We start from the raw sequence: 17,108 nt of genomic DNA on the forward strand, positions 1-17,108 counted from the left end.
TTCTATTTGTAACAAATCTAATCCCTGTCTACAAAGCACAAAAACATAAGTGATCCTTCTACTACTCGGACTCATAGTCATAGCTCAAGTCATCATCATCATCGCTGCCGTTGGAGTCCAAATTTGGCCAATCCTCTCATCTTCATTTATGTTGGCAAAGGTGGCTTCAATATCCTCTCTTCCGGTTTTCGGGGAAAAGAAATCCTCTGTGCCACGCATCCCGCTCGGCATGAATGGCGGAAGCAAACATGATAGTTTTACGCTTGTCTTCCTCTGCTCTCAAATGCAGTAATCCTCACATCAGCGCCTGAAGCATCACTGCTTGCTGCAGTTGCTCCTTCCTCTTGTATATTCCATGTTTATCAGGCAAAGATGCTATAATCCACCTTAAAAAAGAGAACATATAGATTTACCTTAGGAGGCTCAAAATCTGGGTTCAGTAAAGCTAGCAGATCAATTGAGATAGAGCCAAAACTACATAAGTAGCAGAGTTACCAACAACAAAAACAACAAGCATTTCTAACCCTAAGACCATCAAAAGCATGAAAATGACACACAAGTCTTCTTTAGATCATCTTATAGCATCAGCTACAACAACTCGCAACAACGTCAAAGGAGTTCAGAAAGAAACTTTGGATTTCAATCAGCTTGAAAAAATACATGGTGCCGAACTGAAAAATAATCCACATCTAAACAGAAAGAAAATGACTCTTGTTTGATGAATAGAGTACCACTGAAAGCTAAGTAGCACAAAGCCCCAGTCTAAGACACATACATCAACGAAGCCACCGAAAAGAGGCCTTCGGAAATCAGCAGATTCCATAGAGCTTGCTAGTCTTTTTAGGAATGAGTATCCCAGTTATGTAATCAAGAAGGCGAAGAGACAGAATTATGTCCTTGGTCCGTGTTCTGTTCAGCCAAAGCATGGACGGTGAAACCATCACAGATCGGACAAAGGTAGTTTCATTTCGTCTGCATATACTATACACAAGTAACTCAAGATAGCTTGATTTTTCTAAGGTTTTTATTTTTTTACATTGATAGATATTGATGCACTTTTAATTACCGGTGTCAACAACTATTTTAGAGACTACGCACTTTGTCGCTGAAAAGTTTGCTCATACAAGGAACATGCTAGAAGCAATAGCAGTGGGCTTACCTGTAGTCACACCATCATGGGTTGAATGCCGTGGAGAAGCAAGGTGCTTCATTGTGAGAAAAAATAGAGAATGAGGGCTACAAAGAAGGAAAAGGATCTTTGCTTCAGCATGCCTGTGTCACTAAGACAAGCCTGCAAGAAGTCACTGTTTGAGGTTAGTGTCTAGTTTATTAGCATTGAAATTTCTAGAAACAGAGAACTGCATAACAAGCTCTAATGATGTATCCAAAAAGGGTTCGTGTAGAGGATGAACTGAACAAAATGAGGAACTCACCCGGGGGAGATGCAACCGGAAGGGAGAAGGGAGGATGCTTCGCTGTTCTCTGTGGCGATCTGGGTGGGAGTTGACAGCTCCACAGCGTCATTGGGCGCGCATCTGCCGCGGGACACCCCTTAGCAGGCTTCTTTTTGTTCTGTTATGCAAATAAAACTGCTACTTGTTTGCCACAAATAACATGTCCGTCCATGTAGTATTTTCCATCTGCAGCATCATCAGGATTGAAGTACTGGACAAACCCAAATCCTCGAGGCTCCCTGCAATGTACCCAAGAAAGTAGAGATCATATCAATCCTTAAAATAGGTTAATAGATTATGCTCCTGAGCAATGTAACATAGATTATTCAAAGTACACAACGACTAAACCATCATTACTCCAAACTATCAAAGACAACACACAGATCAAGTAAAACAAGTGAAATGCGCATCGACTGCTGACCTTGCACTCATAAGTACACCTTCAAACGCAACAAACATGTCCCTCTTCTTCATGATATCCACCATGGCATTAGATTCACAAACATAATATTAATTTTTGCAGCAATGCAAGGTTTATTAAACACACATTTTGCTGTATTGATTTTCCTAGATAAGAGAGAACGTGGGAGCACCATTCTTACCAATTTTTTGGATCATCGCCTCGCCTATCCTGCAACCTAGCAAGCAACCACAAAGGTAATCATGAATTTATAGCAACTATAAATGGTCATGAGAAAACAATATAAGAAATTGGCATGTGCAAGCTCTCAGTTCCTTGACCGGTTTTGGCGGGGACGGAGAAGCATACCCAGAGAAAATTTGTACCGCATGTCAGCTCCTGGTTAGCATCAGTATTGAAGGAAGCCCAGCTGTCTCGCGAGCGGCCTCCTTGGAACTTCGATCTCCACTAACACTTCGACCCTAAGAAGCACAAAGAGCTGAACATGATAGAAGTAGCATAATCATTTCTCATCATCCTTGCATTTTGTAAGTGCCAAGGTTCAGAAATAAATACAATTAGTCATAATTGAGATGTAGAACGTTTCTGAACGACACTAAAATAAACAGAAGTAAAATAAGTATGTGTATGTGCAGAATCAGCAACTCTGTGAGACATGGTATAATGCTGGATATTAGATATGATAAAAAAAAGACCATAGATAAGAAACTCAGGAAAGCACTCGACAAAACTTGCAAAACATGTTAGAATAACAGATTTGGCGTTCATGTCTCGCAACAAATATCGACAAAATGGAGTTGCAGAAAGCACTCACATTGCGCATGAACACCAAATCTGTTCTTGTGCACCTCCCTTCTGTTAAACAACCATGGCATATACCCCATTTTTACAAAGGCAAAATAAGATCCTGCCATCCTGCAATATAGGCCATCCGATTTATATCCGATAGATAGGAAGGAAATTGTGGCAATTTTGCAAAAAGATACCCACACCCCTCTCTGCATTTGCAAATAAGGCATTCCCTTGTTCATCCTTTTATCCCACAAGATAAACTACTCATACAAATGCATCTTGATGTTCCGTGCAACGCATGGGCATCTTGCTAGTAGGGAGAAGGAGTTTGTGTGACACATATCTAGCTATATTAAGGGATATGTAGATAGCATTTGTGCGAGTCATACTTAAAGCATCACGAAGATAAACAAAATGGTGTGCATGCAAATGCAAGTGTGTGTGTGTGAGAGAGAGCGAAATCTCAAAACAAAAGGTGCTCTGCTAGAATCCCATTGTATGTATTCATATGGTTCAGAAACTCAAGTTAACCTTAGGCATATGTGTGAGAGACATTATTATACTTTGAGACATTAGTGGCAGTGGGTGGGCAGAATTAAAGGGGTGGGCATGTTCGACAGAGAGAGCGTGTGTGTTTCTGTGTGAGAGACTTGTAGGACGGGGTAGAAAGACGAATTCTAACCTTGACGGAGGGAGAGAAATACATGAAGTGCGCGTGTGTGATTCCGATGCCCACAGGGAAATGAGATATGTATGCGTGTGAGAGAGATTGCACAATTCATTCATGTATCATTATCTAGCGATCGTGGACGTGCATCGCTTGAACATAAATCAATATCTACTTCGTATCGTGACCAAAGGTACAATATCGATTCAACGCTATAAAAATTAGACACTCACGTATCACATTTTTTTCTATTTAAATAAACCTTTTCAGTTGTGCATGCCAAAGTTACAGTGATGTTTTTCAACCAACCAATGTAGCTATCATGTACATGCATCATTGTTACTCTTGCATTTAAAATCATTAGACTTAGATGATTTAAGGTTTTATTATGAAGTAATATATGTAATATTCATATATGAATTCAACGGGTACACAATTTATGAAATGGAGGCTATGTAATCATATGAGGTAACACTTTTAAGTAACGGACTACAATATCCATTTCTTTTTGTGCGCCTCTACACTAACATGTCTATGTATTATGTTTAAAGTAAATAACAAATTACACTAAATTATCTATTTACACGAGAAATACATAGGTTGAGCGTTTGATTCCTTTTTTGTGAACGCGCCACTACACCCGTACGATTGGCCGCGCCTGTGTGAACGTCCAAGTTATCGGCGCATCATCCCGAGTTATTGTCTTTTTTTTCTGGGTTGGACTTCACACCAGTTATTAACTGCTGACGCGTGCCCCGTGTACACAGTCTCGCATGACCTTCTTGCTAGCACAGTCCAAAATTAGTTGAAACTGGATACGAACAATCCCGCGGGCGGCAAAATCTCCCGCCTCCTTCTAAAATTTCCGCCACCTTAGTCTTTAGCTTGAGAAATTCCCCTTTTATCCTTGGTGTATGGAGACCAATAGTTACAATACTGCCCTCATCAACATAAATAGGTCGGGGCTGCTTTGGTAACTTCCAGTTCCCCCCACTACACGGCACCCCCATTTCCTCTCCCTCTCCCGCAAAGATGACTAACTCCACAGCACCAGAGCATCTTACATCACGCCGTCCGTACTTCATCGGCATTTCTCCCCTCCCCTCTCGAAACCCTAGACTGCTCATCCACCGACGTACCAGAGCCCATTCACTACCCCTCCCACCTCCCAAAACTAGTATACTACTCATCCACCACTTTACCACAGCCCATTCAGTGCCGGCCTTGTCCACGGCGCCGGATCTGCTTCACCGGTACTCTCATCAACCGCAGCGCATCTGCCGCGGCTCATTCGTACTCCCCACCGGAGACGCTTCGTCCACACCCCCTGGAGCTGCCCTACCGACGCCCCCATCGACGGCCTCTGATCCTCTTCGCCGACGCCTTCCTCAACCCTACTGGAGCCGCTTCGCCGACACCATCGTCAACCCCACCGGAGTAGCTTCACCTATACCATTCTAAACCCTACCGGGGCCGCTTTGCCAACTCACAAGTCCACGGCCTCAGATCCGCTTCCTCACACCATCATTATTTGTATGTCAGTTCTATTGGCCAAGTTTCTTAGGGACAATTATTACGAGTTATCCTAAGAAAATAAGCACCTGTGAATATAAGCTCCATGTAATAAGCCAACCAGTTCTTTTCATTGCGTTTTCAGCTTATCTTTGGTATGATCAGTGAAACGTCTAGATTGCATTATATTTTTTCATTTTGCTTCCCATATGAAAATTAATTTGACTTGCAAACATCACAAATTGAAACCAGTGCAGTAATTAATATGATAGGAAAACAGACCATCACTATTTGCTCAAAATGCAAATACAAAGATACCATCTACTTGGCACAATCTACTTTGGTCAATGTTTTCCATAGAGATCCCATTGCCTAATTTAAATGAAGAAGCATGACCCACATTTAAATGAAGAACAATTATTTATTGAAATTCGATGGTCCAAGTGGCTCGTTGTTATCATATAGCAGCGCCACCTGAAACCATCATATAGCAGCAGCAGCTCATAGCAACTCATCATACAGCAGTAGCATCAGCAGTGTGCAATTCATCATATACCAGTAGTAACTCATAGCAATTCATCATATAGCAGCAACAGGAGCAGCTCATAACAATTCATCATATAGCAGCAACAGGAGCAGCTCATAGCAATTCACCATATAGCAGCAGCAGGAGCAGCTCATAGCAATTCATCATATAGCATCAGCAGGAGCAGCTCATAGCAATTCATCATACAACAGCAGCAGGAGCAGCTTATAGCAACTCATCATATAGCAGCAGCAGCTCATAGCAATTCATCATATAGCAGCAGCAGCTCATAGCAATTCATCATATAGCAGCAGCAGCTCATAGCAATTCATCATATAGCAGCAAGAGCAGCTCATAGCAATGCATCATATAGCAGCAGCAGAAGCAACTCATAGCAATTCATCGTATAGTGGATCAGAATGAAAAATTGGCAAAAAATCAGAGGAGATCCTCACCTTGTTGGATGAGCTCATCCTTCAACAGCACCTCAAGGCCACGGCCTGGGAGGTGGGGAGGGGGAATAAGGTGCCTTCTACCGTAGTGTGGCATCAGCCGTAGTTGTGCAGCACCTGCCGGAGTAGTGCGTTGGACGAACCACAGTGGAGCAGCTGCTGGAGACCATGAGAATGAGGGGCGGTGCCAGGGGAGGAGCAGCCAGGGAGATTTGCCCCTACCCGCCAGCCATGTATCCTAGCTGGACAGAGCATCGTCGAGGACTAGGCAAGATGGGACCAGTGGCGACAACTCGCTAGAGGAACCCTAGTGCTGCAGGCAGGGGATCGAGGTAGAGGGAAAGGGGAGAGGAGATGCAAGCGGGCAGGGCAATGAACGCTTGCGTGTTTGTTTTTACTTGAGGGTGAGGTGTGACACGGGCGTCAACAGTTGCATTTTGAGTGTAATATAGGCAGACAACAAAGTCATTTCACTATTCCCCTTCCCTTCAATTTTTAGTGAGGTTCTACCCGAAACACCCCCTCCAAAGCGAAATTAGTTAAGCCCAAGCCCATAACTCAAAAATGACTTCTTTACATCTTTTATGACTTATTTTGACAATAAGCCCTGAAAAGGCAGAATAGAACTGGCCCTTAACCTGCAATACAATTGTGCGTGCAATGATGAATCACTCCTGCCTGCTATAGTGTACATTTAGGCATCATCATACATGGCATAACCTAATACATGTGCATTCCATTGTAGAATCTGGAATATGCAATGTTTATGTTAGTTCATACATTTCACATGATGTTTAAATGCCCCTTAAATCTGGTCAGTCAAGTGATGATCTTTAAGTCTCCTTCTTTGCTTCTTTTCTTGATATGTAAGATTTGCTCACACATCTATTCAATTGATTGTTTGCATCAGCCAGCCATACTAGGACTGTTTGCTTTGATTACTTGCTGTTCTTGACCTAACACTCTAACAGAGCTTGTCAACGATTTAAACACTAAGGGCTGCTGTAGTGGGGCCTTTTCTAACTCATAGGTGACATAAAGATTTGGCTGTACACTAAAGTAGGCTCTCCAAGAGTACCTGGAGATCCAGTTCGAAGGTATGCCTAGTTTTTACATAGTGCAGACATAGTAAATGCTCATTTCATTGTGTGCAAGTGCAAGAGATGCCGCATGTTTCATTATGTGGTGTTGTTTTGTTATAATCTCATCCTTTTGTGTTCACAGACTGAAAAGTATGCATATTTATCTTCCAAGGAGACGAGTAACTAGTTTGTGTGACCTTGCAGAGGGGGTGCAATGAAGATAAGATTGAGGATTTCCATATACAAGATGTTAGGAAGGAGCCTTGCAAGAGAAGTAGGAGCTGTGCTGAGCCTCTTCAACCTATTAAGGTAAGTCACTGTATCCAACTCAACAGTTCAATTCCTTGTTTGTTTCAGGCATAGTTAATTTGCTCTTTTCAATTGCTTTATTTGTCCTCGGTTAATGAGATGCCCAAAGAATGATGAAAGATGTTGGGTACTTGTATAACTATTAGTTAACATAATTAAAGGCCTTACCATTTAATTACTCTGCCGAAGTGTGCCTGAAGCTTTGAAGTCTATTAACCAACTATTATTGCATGAGGCTCACAATCTAGTTTATACTAGGCTAATGATTGCATAGTTTTGCTTGCTGTAGTATGTTTGTATGAAACCCTTTGCTGTTCATTATGCTCCCTAAGACTTTAATTGAGCTACAGAATGGCCAACTGCTTGCTTACTTCTACGCAACATGCTGTCTAAATTTGTAACTTGTCTGCGTTTTGGATTGGGCCCCAACATCATGCTCCTCTGGTGAGCTAAGAGATATTTCTGTATGCAGGCTGCAGAGACTACCTTTTTTTATAATTTTTAAAATATCACCTGCTTATGCTTCATGACGTGTAATATTATAGTTAGTCCTGTTTTCCATGTACAAAATAGTCTGTCTTGCTCGCTTCACTGTTGTAACTATATTTTTGCCCTAGTGATGTGTACTTACAGAAACATTTCAGGATGAAGTGACATCAACACAAAGATCTGCGAGCAATGCGGCATGGCCGTTACCGAATGATTATGGATTGGAATTGGAATGTGCTGATGTTCTCGAGCATCAACTAGAGGTTGCAAGACAACGTGTACATGATCCTCAACGTACAATCAACAAGTTGAGACTGGACATGCGGGTATTAGATGCAGGAGTCAAAAAAATGAAACAAGACAATGAGGTAACAACGAAGGAATTGGAGATTTTGCAGACTGAAATTTGTGCTATCTAAATCCGACCAATCCTATTTTCTGAAGAGATTATTGTAACATCCCAAATTTTCAATTTGGAATGTTTTACAATTATTAGCTAAGCATCTATGCATTTTGTTTTAATTGAGTGGCATTTGGAAATTTCAGAGGCATTTGAGTTTTATTGGAATTTGAATTTGAATTTGGCAATTGAAATTTATTTCAAAAATACCTCACGAATACTTGTGCAAAAGTATGAGAGGAGCAAACATGACACTCCAAAAAAATGTCAGGGGAAAATATTGCCAAAAAGTTGAATTCAAATTTGAATTTATTTGGAATTTTCAGAAAATATTTTTTTTTTGTTGTTTCTGTTTTGCCTCTGGAAAAATGTTCACGTTGTAGGATTTATTTTTATGGTTTTATTGATATATATATGTCCTATATAAAAAATATTATAGATTTCTCTATATTTTACTTTTCTCCTTGTCTTATTCAAGAAAAGGAAAGACCCAGGCGCCAGCCAGGCCAACCGGCCCAGCCGACCACCCGACGCGGCCCACCAGCGCGCCAGCCAGCCTGCTCCACCCGCGCCGCACCCGACCCCCCTTGATCTCGGTCGCCCGCTCCCTCTTCCCTCTCACTCTCTCACTGACGCGCCGACCACACCCCGTCTTCCTCCTCCCGCAAGCCACGCACGCGTATCCCGCACGCGCTCGCGCCGGCCAATTCCGAGCCCTCGCTAAAACCCTAGTCCGGGCTATCCCCTCGCCCAAGACTTTGTCCTATAAAAAGACCAACCTCTCCTCCTTCGAACCATCGTAAAACCCTACTCCAAAACCCACCACAGTCCCGCCACCATCCGAACCGATCTCACCTCCGCCGCCGCAGTTCATCACCGCCATCGCCACCGGTGAGCCACCCCTCGACCTCCAACCTCCTCCACCTGAACTGCCTCATCCTGCCGCACCCGCCTGACATCCCCTCTTCCTTCCAGGAACCCCGACGGCGACAAACCCGAGCTCGCCGCACCTCGCCAGAGTCACGGAGCACCCGAGCCTCATCGTCATCGCCCCGACCGCCTCCATCGTCCTCGAGCTCCACTGACTCCATCCCCGACCTCCCCTCGAGCTGCCGCACCCGCCCGACAACTCCTTCGCCGCCTCGGACCACCGGAGCACCCCCGCCACCAATGCCCGAGCCCACCTCGTCGTCGACCGCCACTATAAGCCACCGGACTCCCCACCACCGTCCAATTTCCAATCTAGGGTCTAGATTATATCACGCGAAGAGTTTGGTTTTTTCTTTAGTAGACCGGTTTAGTTTCGCTTAGATTGGTTTATTTTAAGTTGCAGTTTAGTTGGACCGGCTGATCGGTTTATTTCTGTTAGCCCGTGGACGCAGTGGTCTATTAATCGCTTAGGCGCGGTTCAGTTTTAGAGCGCTCACTGTTTCAGCCCGTTAGCGCGTTAGGTTCTTTTAGTTTTATTTTTGTTTCTGTTTTAAAACGGAATAGTTCCAATCTTGAAAAAACTATATCTTTCAGGTTATTTATTATTTTTAGTTGATTCTTTTTTTGTTAGTTTACAAATTTCCTATAGTTTCTGTAGAAAACAGATTCGACCATGTTTAAGTTCATAAAAATAGTTTTATATTAGTATTAGTTAGATTAGTATTTCTGCTATAATTTGAAAGGATTATTCCTTTTTAGTGATTCTTTTTTTCACTGCTTTGTTTTGACCTTGCCTAGCAGTAGGAATTTATTTGAGTATTTTTAGGAATTTATTTAAAATAATTTGTTTATTTTATTTTTCTTGCTAGTTGTTGGTTTGGAGTTCTTCGAGTTTTCTTTGGTTTTGGTTTGAGTGCTTGTGTGATTTACTTTAGCTTGCTGTTATGTTATTTAGTGGAATATTTATTTGTGCTATTGTTTGACTCGATAGAATTTCCGGAGTGCGAAGCTTGCTATCTCGAGTCACTAGCGTTTGAAGACCGTAAGCCAGGCAAGTCATTTGATCTTGTTTTACAATACCTATGATTTTGTTGCATTAGAATTACTTTCCCCCACCATGCATGCAGTAGGAGAATTTTAAGTTATGTTCTTGAGTAGTATCATGAGGTAGGATGGACCCAATTCTGCCCGGGATGATGTAGTTTACTTTGCTATGCTCGTAGACGGGGTTGGTTGAGAGATTCATAAGGGAGATGTGAGAGTCAAGATGATGACAAACCCATGACTTCAAGCTCAAGATGGACTTCAAATTCACTACTGGGTGGAGGACGGTTGATGGGCACTCTGGAGAAACCAGCGGATGACCTGGATGCATGGAGAAGCGCCATGACATCTTGCGGAAAGCTTCACCCAGCCACGAAGAGACGGATGGATACCCCTTCACCGGAAGATTACCTGTGCAGTCGCAAGCCATTATGGGCTCTGGCTGGGTTGACCTTAGGCGTGACTCTGGACAGACGGTGCCAGCGGATGTAGAAGAACGGTAGGACATGGATGGGCACCGGCAGTGCCCAGAGAAACTCTACGGAAGAGCCTGTTTCGTTCGTCCCGTCTTCAAAACACCAGGTAGTGCGAGGACATAAAGGAGGGAACGAATCTTGCGGGTAAAGTGCACAAGACTCAGCAGAGTAATAACCTAATCGATTAGCCATGTCCCCGGTTACGGACATTTGAGCCTCTGGAATTGGAGTATTTCAGAAATCTCAACACTAAACATAATTAAATAAATTGATGGGTTATTATTTAATAATTGGGAATGATACACTAGTTGGCGGAACCATCTCATTAACAACCAACATGTTGTATTAATTGCAAGCAAGTCCTTTCTTGTAGGAAAAAACTGGCTTTTTCACAAAAACATAAAACTTAGAGCCCCACAACCAAATTGCATATAGTGTTAGCATTATAATTTGTTGCTCTCTCTACGACTTGCCAGCATATTCAAAATGCTGACCTACACGGCTGCAACGTCTCATGTTGCAGAGGAGTTTTCCGACCAGGAGTGAGGCTACGATCTACGCTTGGCGATTGCCCTATGGAGTCGGATGGACTCGCTTATCGTTTACGCTTCCGCACCTGTATTTAGTTTATTTCTAATGAGTTGGCCTTCGGCCGAATTTATTATGATGTAATAAAGACTCGATATGAGAATCATGTAATAAATTCTGGTGTGATTGAACTTTGAATCTTTTCATCAATGTACTGTGTGTGCGAGCATGATCTTGGGATGGTACAGCTACATAGAGACTTGACCGATTTTGGGTCAGGTCGCTACAGAGATGGTATTCAGAGCACACGCTGACCGTAGGACATAAACCCTAGGATTGGAAAGCCATAGGAAGAAACTATTTCATTTTATGTCCTCATCATTTCGTATTTCTCGCCTGTTCATTTCAGACTTCTCTCCGATTTCAACATTCTAGATGGCCGTCAAGTTCATCCCAGTTCTGCTCCCGGAGTTTTGACATCCAGATGAGACAATGCTTTTCGGCAGGAGGCTGGTCCAGATCACCAAGGAATTGAAGATTGCTCTGCTGTCTATCACCGGGACCCCTGTCATGGCATTTCCAGAAGACCCTTGCTATAGGATTAAGGTACACATACCAGGGAGGACTTTCGGAAGTCTCTCGGCGCCCGTTGACTTCAGGTTCACTGCTCCCACTTGGATCCTCGGGAGAGACATAGCAGTTCATACTGCACTTGGACGCATCCAGGAGGAATACAGGGCCGAGCTCGTTGGATCAGACCACACCATGATTTCTCGTAGGACTGCAGATGGAGAGCTCATCCGCACCATAGATGACGACTCCATTCGCTCATATGTCCAAGACTTGGAGGCTCACATCAGGGCTCTAGAGATTCAGATGCACAGGAGCTTGAAGACGGTCCAAAAGTTGCATCTTCGTGAAATGGAACTGGAGGATGCAGCACATGAAGCCCACTGTGAGCATGAGGATGAAGTCAAGGATTTCATGGAGAAAGTCAACAAGCTGAAGATTGATGTTGCCGCATTAGAGGAGAAGATGGACCTGGGAGAAGACCTTTCTCCGAGTGGAGATAATGGACCCCTCATGAGTAATGACGAGGATTATGAAGAGAGCTCCACCGAAGGAAGCCGCAAGAGGAGGCGCCGCATCAGAGGATGCCGCACCGGAGGACGCCGCACCAGAGGACGCAAGGATAATTGATGAAGACGTTTAGTCGACCGCCATATTATTTTTATTTTTCATCGATCAGTTAGGCCGTTATTTTCATTTAGTCGTGAGATTTTGTAATCCGAGATTGAACCTTGTTTGAGATGAATGAATGAATGAATGGTGTGATTATGTTTGTGCATTCATTTGGGTAGTGCTATTTCAAGGGTGTGAAATTCGGGATACATCGTCGTCTCCGCGTGCCTTGGTTATCTCTTACCCGAGCTCTTTACTTATGCACTTTACTTTGTGATAGCCGTATTGTTTCTTGTCATATATCTTGCTATCGCATAGTTGCTTATCTTGCTTAGCATAAGTTGTTGGTGCACATAGGTGAGCCTAGTTGTTTTAGGTTTTGTGCTTGACAAATTAACCGCTAGGTTTATTCCGCATTTGTTCAAGCCTAAATCGTAATTATTTTAAAACACCTATTCACCCCCCCTCTAGGCGACATCCACGATCTTTCAACCTGCAACTAACAACACTATAGGACGGGCTGAGCAAAGCGGTAACATAGCCAAACAATGGTTTGCTAGGACAAGGTGTCGTTAGAGGCTTGGCTCAACAATATGGGAGGCATGATAAGCAAGTGGTAGGTATCGCAGCATAGCCATAGCAAAAGAGCGAGCAACTAGCAAGCAAAGATAGAAGTGATTTCGAGGGTATGGTCATCTTGCCTGAAATCCCGCAAGGAAGAAGAACGAGTCCATGAAGAAGACAGACGGACGTAGACGAACGGATCCTCACAAACACGACGTTATCGGAACCAACCCGAAGAAGCAACACCGGAAAGAAGCACACAACAAAGTAAACAACCAACACATGAACATGGCATGATATGCGGGATGCGGTATGTGATGCATATGCATGATTTGGAAAAGAATGATTGAACCTGGCCTCAACTTGGAAATCCAAGAGTGCCACTGGAAAGATGAGTTGATTTCGGTTGAAATCGATATAAAGATCACCGGAATCGGATGCACGGTTTGGAAATGACAAGCAAACAAATATGACACCGGTCTGCGATAAATAGCAAGTAGCCTTCTAAATGCATCAAGAACAACATGCTACTGCACCCAAACATGACAAAAAAATACATGGCAAGGATCCACTCAAGATGCTTGACAAAAGATGAACACTGAGCTATGGCTAATTCACTCAATAACAGGTTCAAACAAGCATGGAAAAAGAGCGAAAGATAACAGGTTACAGACTTAGTGAAATTAACAGCATGTCGGGAATTTATCATCAGGAAGCAATGTTTAGAGCACGATAACTCTATGCTACAGGAACATATCATGGCAAAGCAAGGAATGGCATGAAGCTACTCTAAGCATATAACAAAATTCCCTTAGTGACCTTGAGCCAAAAGGGATCAGAAAATACAATTGCAAGCATGTGAACATAGCAAAAACATAAACAGATTCAGACTTGGTGAAAAACTGGAGCATGGCAAAACAGTTAACGAGTAGGCATGTTTACGAGCTCGATGCACTCACTACGAGGCATTCCATGACAAACTAAGCATACACCCAGCATATAGACATGGCATAAAAGCTAGACATGGCAAGTACAACAACATAGAATGCACAGATCAACAACAACAGGCTCGGCAAAATTGCTAAACATGTTAACAATCTGGCAGGAACATTTTATGGCAAAAGTAGAGCTCGATTGACTCAAGCTAGGATGCTCCATAAATGCAAACAAAGACATGGATGGATAGAGCACCACAATATTAACAAAACATCCTTACTGATCATCCTCAAAAGAGGCACGGATCACTAGGAAACAACATGAACATATGGCATAAAAACAATAACAGGACAAGGACTTAGTGAAATTCTAAGTCCCTGAAATCAGCATCATCGAGTTTTGCATGCTTGTGCTAGTCACCACATAGATAACAAAAATACATGGCATACACCCCTCTAAAGATGGCATGGCATATTACAAAACACGTGTAGAGCTAAGGATCATAGCATGCACACATTAATCATGGAAAAAATGACAAAAGGGCATTTGCTGAAACAGATCTGACATAATCATCACATAGCCCTCTTCCAACAGCATTTAGGGCATCAAGATGAGCTCAAATGAAAATGATGCAATGAGATGAAATTATGTACTCATCGAGGCGAACATTTTGATATGCTACACGCACGAATCGGAGCTACGATGAGGAAGTTACGAGGTGATGAACATGCACACATGAAGTTGATAATTCTCAGACTTAGTCAAACCATCAAGTTGCTGGTGAGCGCAACATGGCCACAATCGCCCACGGCGATGGATAAGGGAAAAGGTGGGCCTCACCAGATGGGCTCGGCCCAGGTTGAAGAAGAGGCAGGCCAAGGCTGCGGTGGGCCGGCGCGCTGGAGAAGGGCCGGTGGAGATGGGCCCACGAGAGGGTCAACGCGGCGCGGCTCTCGTCCCCGATTGAGACAAAGCAGGAGACGGCCATGGCCGGCGACGAAGGACGACGGCACGGCGGGAGAAAACTCCGGCGATGGCGAGGAGCACAAGGAGAGGCTGGGAACGAGGAGATCTGAGACGGGGCGACCGGATCCGAGGGTCGGGGTCGAGGACCCATCGTCGGACGCCGTTCACCGGCGACGGCAGTCATCTACGAGCTCCACGGCGGCCTCGGGCGGTGGCCGCTGCTGCGAGGAGACGGTGGTGGTGAGGAGGCGCGAGGCGGCGCATGCGATGGAAGGTGGCGGCGGCGGAGGAGCGCAGGGAGGCGAGGCGCTCGGCGGAGGAGCGGCAGGGTCGACGCGGCAGTGGAGCTCCGGCGAGGGCTCACCGGAGACGGTGGCTGGCAACGAGGCCCTCAGGCGGTGACGTGATCCGGATCGGGCGGCGGGGACTCGGGCTGCAGCGGGCGAGCGGCGGCGGCGCGCGGGCCTGCGCGGGCCTGCGATGGGCTCCGTGGGCCACGGCGAAGTGGGCGCTGGCGCGGCTGACGTGGAGACGTCTGGTTGGTTGAGGGCGACGGCGTGAGCTGACATGGCAGCCTCTGATTGGTCGGGCGACGTGGAGGGCACGGGTGGACGCGTCCGGCGGCGCGGAGGGAGTTGGATCTAGGGTTAGACTGCACAAAATTTCAGGGGGAGGCACATATATATAGGTAGGGGGGGCTAGGAGAGTCCAAATGAGGTGCGGTTTTCGGCCACGCGATCGTGATCGAACAACCGAGATGATGGAGGGGGTTTAGGTGGATTTTGGGCCACTTTGGAGGGGTGTTGGGCTGCAACACACACAAGGCCTTTTCGGTCCCTCGGTTAACCGTTGGAGTATCAAACGAAGTCCAAATGGCACGAAACTTGACAGGCGGTCTACTGGTAGTAAACCAAGGCCGCATGGCAAGTCTCGGTCCAATCCGAGAACGTTTAACACCCGCACATGAAAAGAGGTAGAAAGGGACACCGGGTGACATAGGAGCGCCGGATTGCAAAACGGACAACGAGGAAATGCTCGGATGCATGAGACGAACATGTATGCAAATGAAATGCACATGATGACATGATATGCAAAGCATGACACGCAAGCAATGACAAGGCAACAACAACGAATAACTGGAGGACACCTGGCACATCGTTCTCGGGGCGTTACATCCACATACTCAACCATCATATAGTCTTCTATGATTGCTAACACTCACCGCGTACACATGAGCAAAACGTTTCAATCAGACACATTTAAAGATAGGGGCTTATAGTTTCACTTCCCAACGTACTCACCTCAAGGGTGATGTCAACAATAATAACTCATGCTATCTATATTCAGCTGGACATATGTGCCTAGATCTTTCCTCACCACATGATGCTTGCCAAAGGAGAAAAATAAAAAGGAATAGAAGGAAAACTTTGACTCTTTGCATAAAACTAAAAGATAGGCCCTTCGGAGAGGGAAGCAAAGGTTGCCATGCGCTTATTTGTTTGTATGCTCAACCCCTTAGTGCAAAAGAACGTCACGTTACATTGCCCCTTGTGATAGCGACCTTTATTATGCAGTCTGTCACTTTTATTCTTCACCATCACAAGTTCGTGAAACGCTCAATTTTCTCTTACAATAAATGATCTCACACATTTAGAAGCAATTTGTATTGCCTTTTTGCACCGATGACAACTTACTTGAGGGATCTTGCTCAATCCCTAGGTAGGTATGGAGGACACTTGAAAATAAGATTTGGGTTTAAGGGTTTTTGGATGCACAAGTAGTATCTCTACTTAGTGCGTAATTTTTGGCTAGCAATAGGGGCAAGCACCACATGTTAAAGGATCTATGACAATATGACTTGTATGTGAATATAAACAAGCATAAACCATTAAGTTGTCTTCCTTGTCCAACGTCAACAATTTTGGCATATAATATTTTGATGAGGACTCACAATCACAAAAGATTTCTAGGATAGTATATTTATATGTGAATCTTCTCTTCCCTTATTAATTCTTTCATGAGTTGCATCATTGACTAATGCTATGTTTGTCAATATCTAATAAAATTTCCTACTTATACTTTTCCTTATGTGGTGTCATCACCTACCATAGGATTAGTATATGATATTTTCATTATTTCTGTCCTTTCTTTTATTCTTTCTTATGTCCTTCCTTTTATTTGCAACATGAAAGTAAAGAAATAAAAACTCAAACTAAACTTTATTATATAACTTGCATGCGATTACAAGGATAGATCACTAAGCAAACTTTCAAGGAAGAAAGGATCGAACTAACTTTTATTCATCTAAAGCAAAAGGATCGAACTAAAATAAGTACAAGAAAAAAGATAGTGGGATGATACGATATCGGGGCACCTCC

At 44.0% G+C, this 17,108-nt stretch overlaps 1 long non-coding RNA gene across 1 annotated transcript; it reads right to left on the bottom strand.

Annotated features, from left to right (window-relative positions):
* Window positions 1-1,440: 1,440 nt before the first annotated feature.
* On the bottom strand, window positions 1,441-2,074 carry LOC125548693. The gene is made up of 3 exons (XR_007301147.1): window positions 1,876-2,074; window positions 1,676-1,693; window positions 1,441-1,572 (listed from the first exon to the last, which is right to left on the bottom strand). It is a non-coding gene; the product is annotated as an uncharacterized LOC125548693 (long non-coding RNA).
* Between the last annotated feature and the right edge of the window lie 15,034 nt (window positions 2,075-17,108).

The sequence above is a fragment of the Triticum urartu genome, chromosome 3 (genome assembly GCF_003073215.2).
Source record: "Triticum urartu cultivar G1812 chromosome 3, Tu2.1, whole genome shotgun sequence".
Lineage (NCBI taxonomy): Eukaryota > Viridiplantae > Streptophyta > Magnoliopsida > Poales > Poaceae > Triticum > Triticum urartu.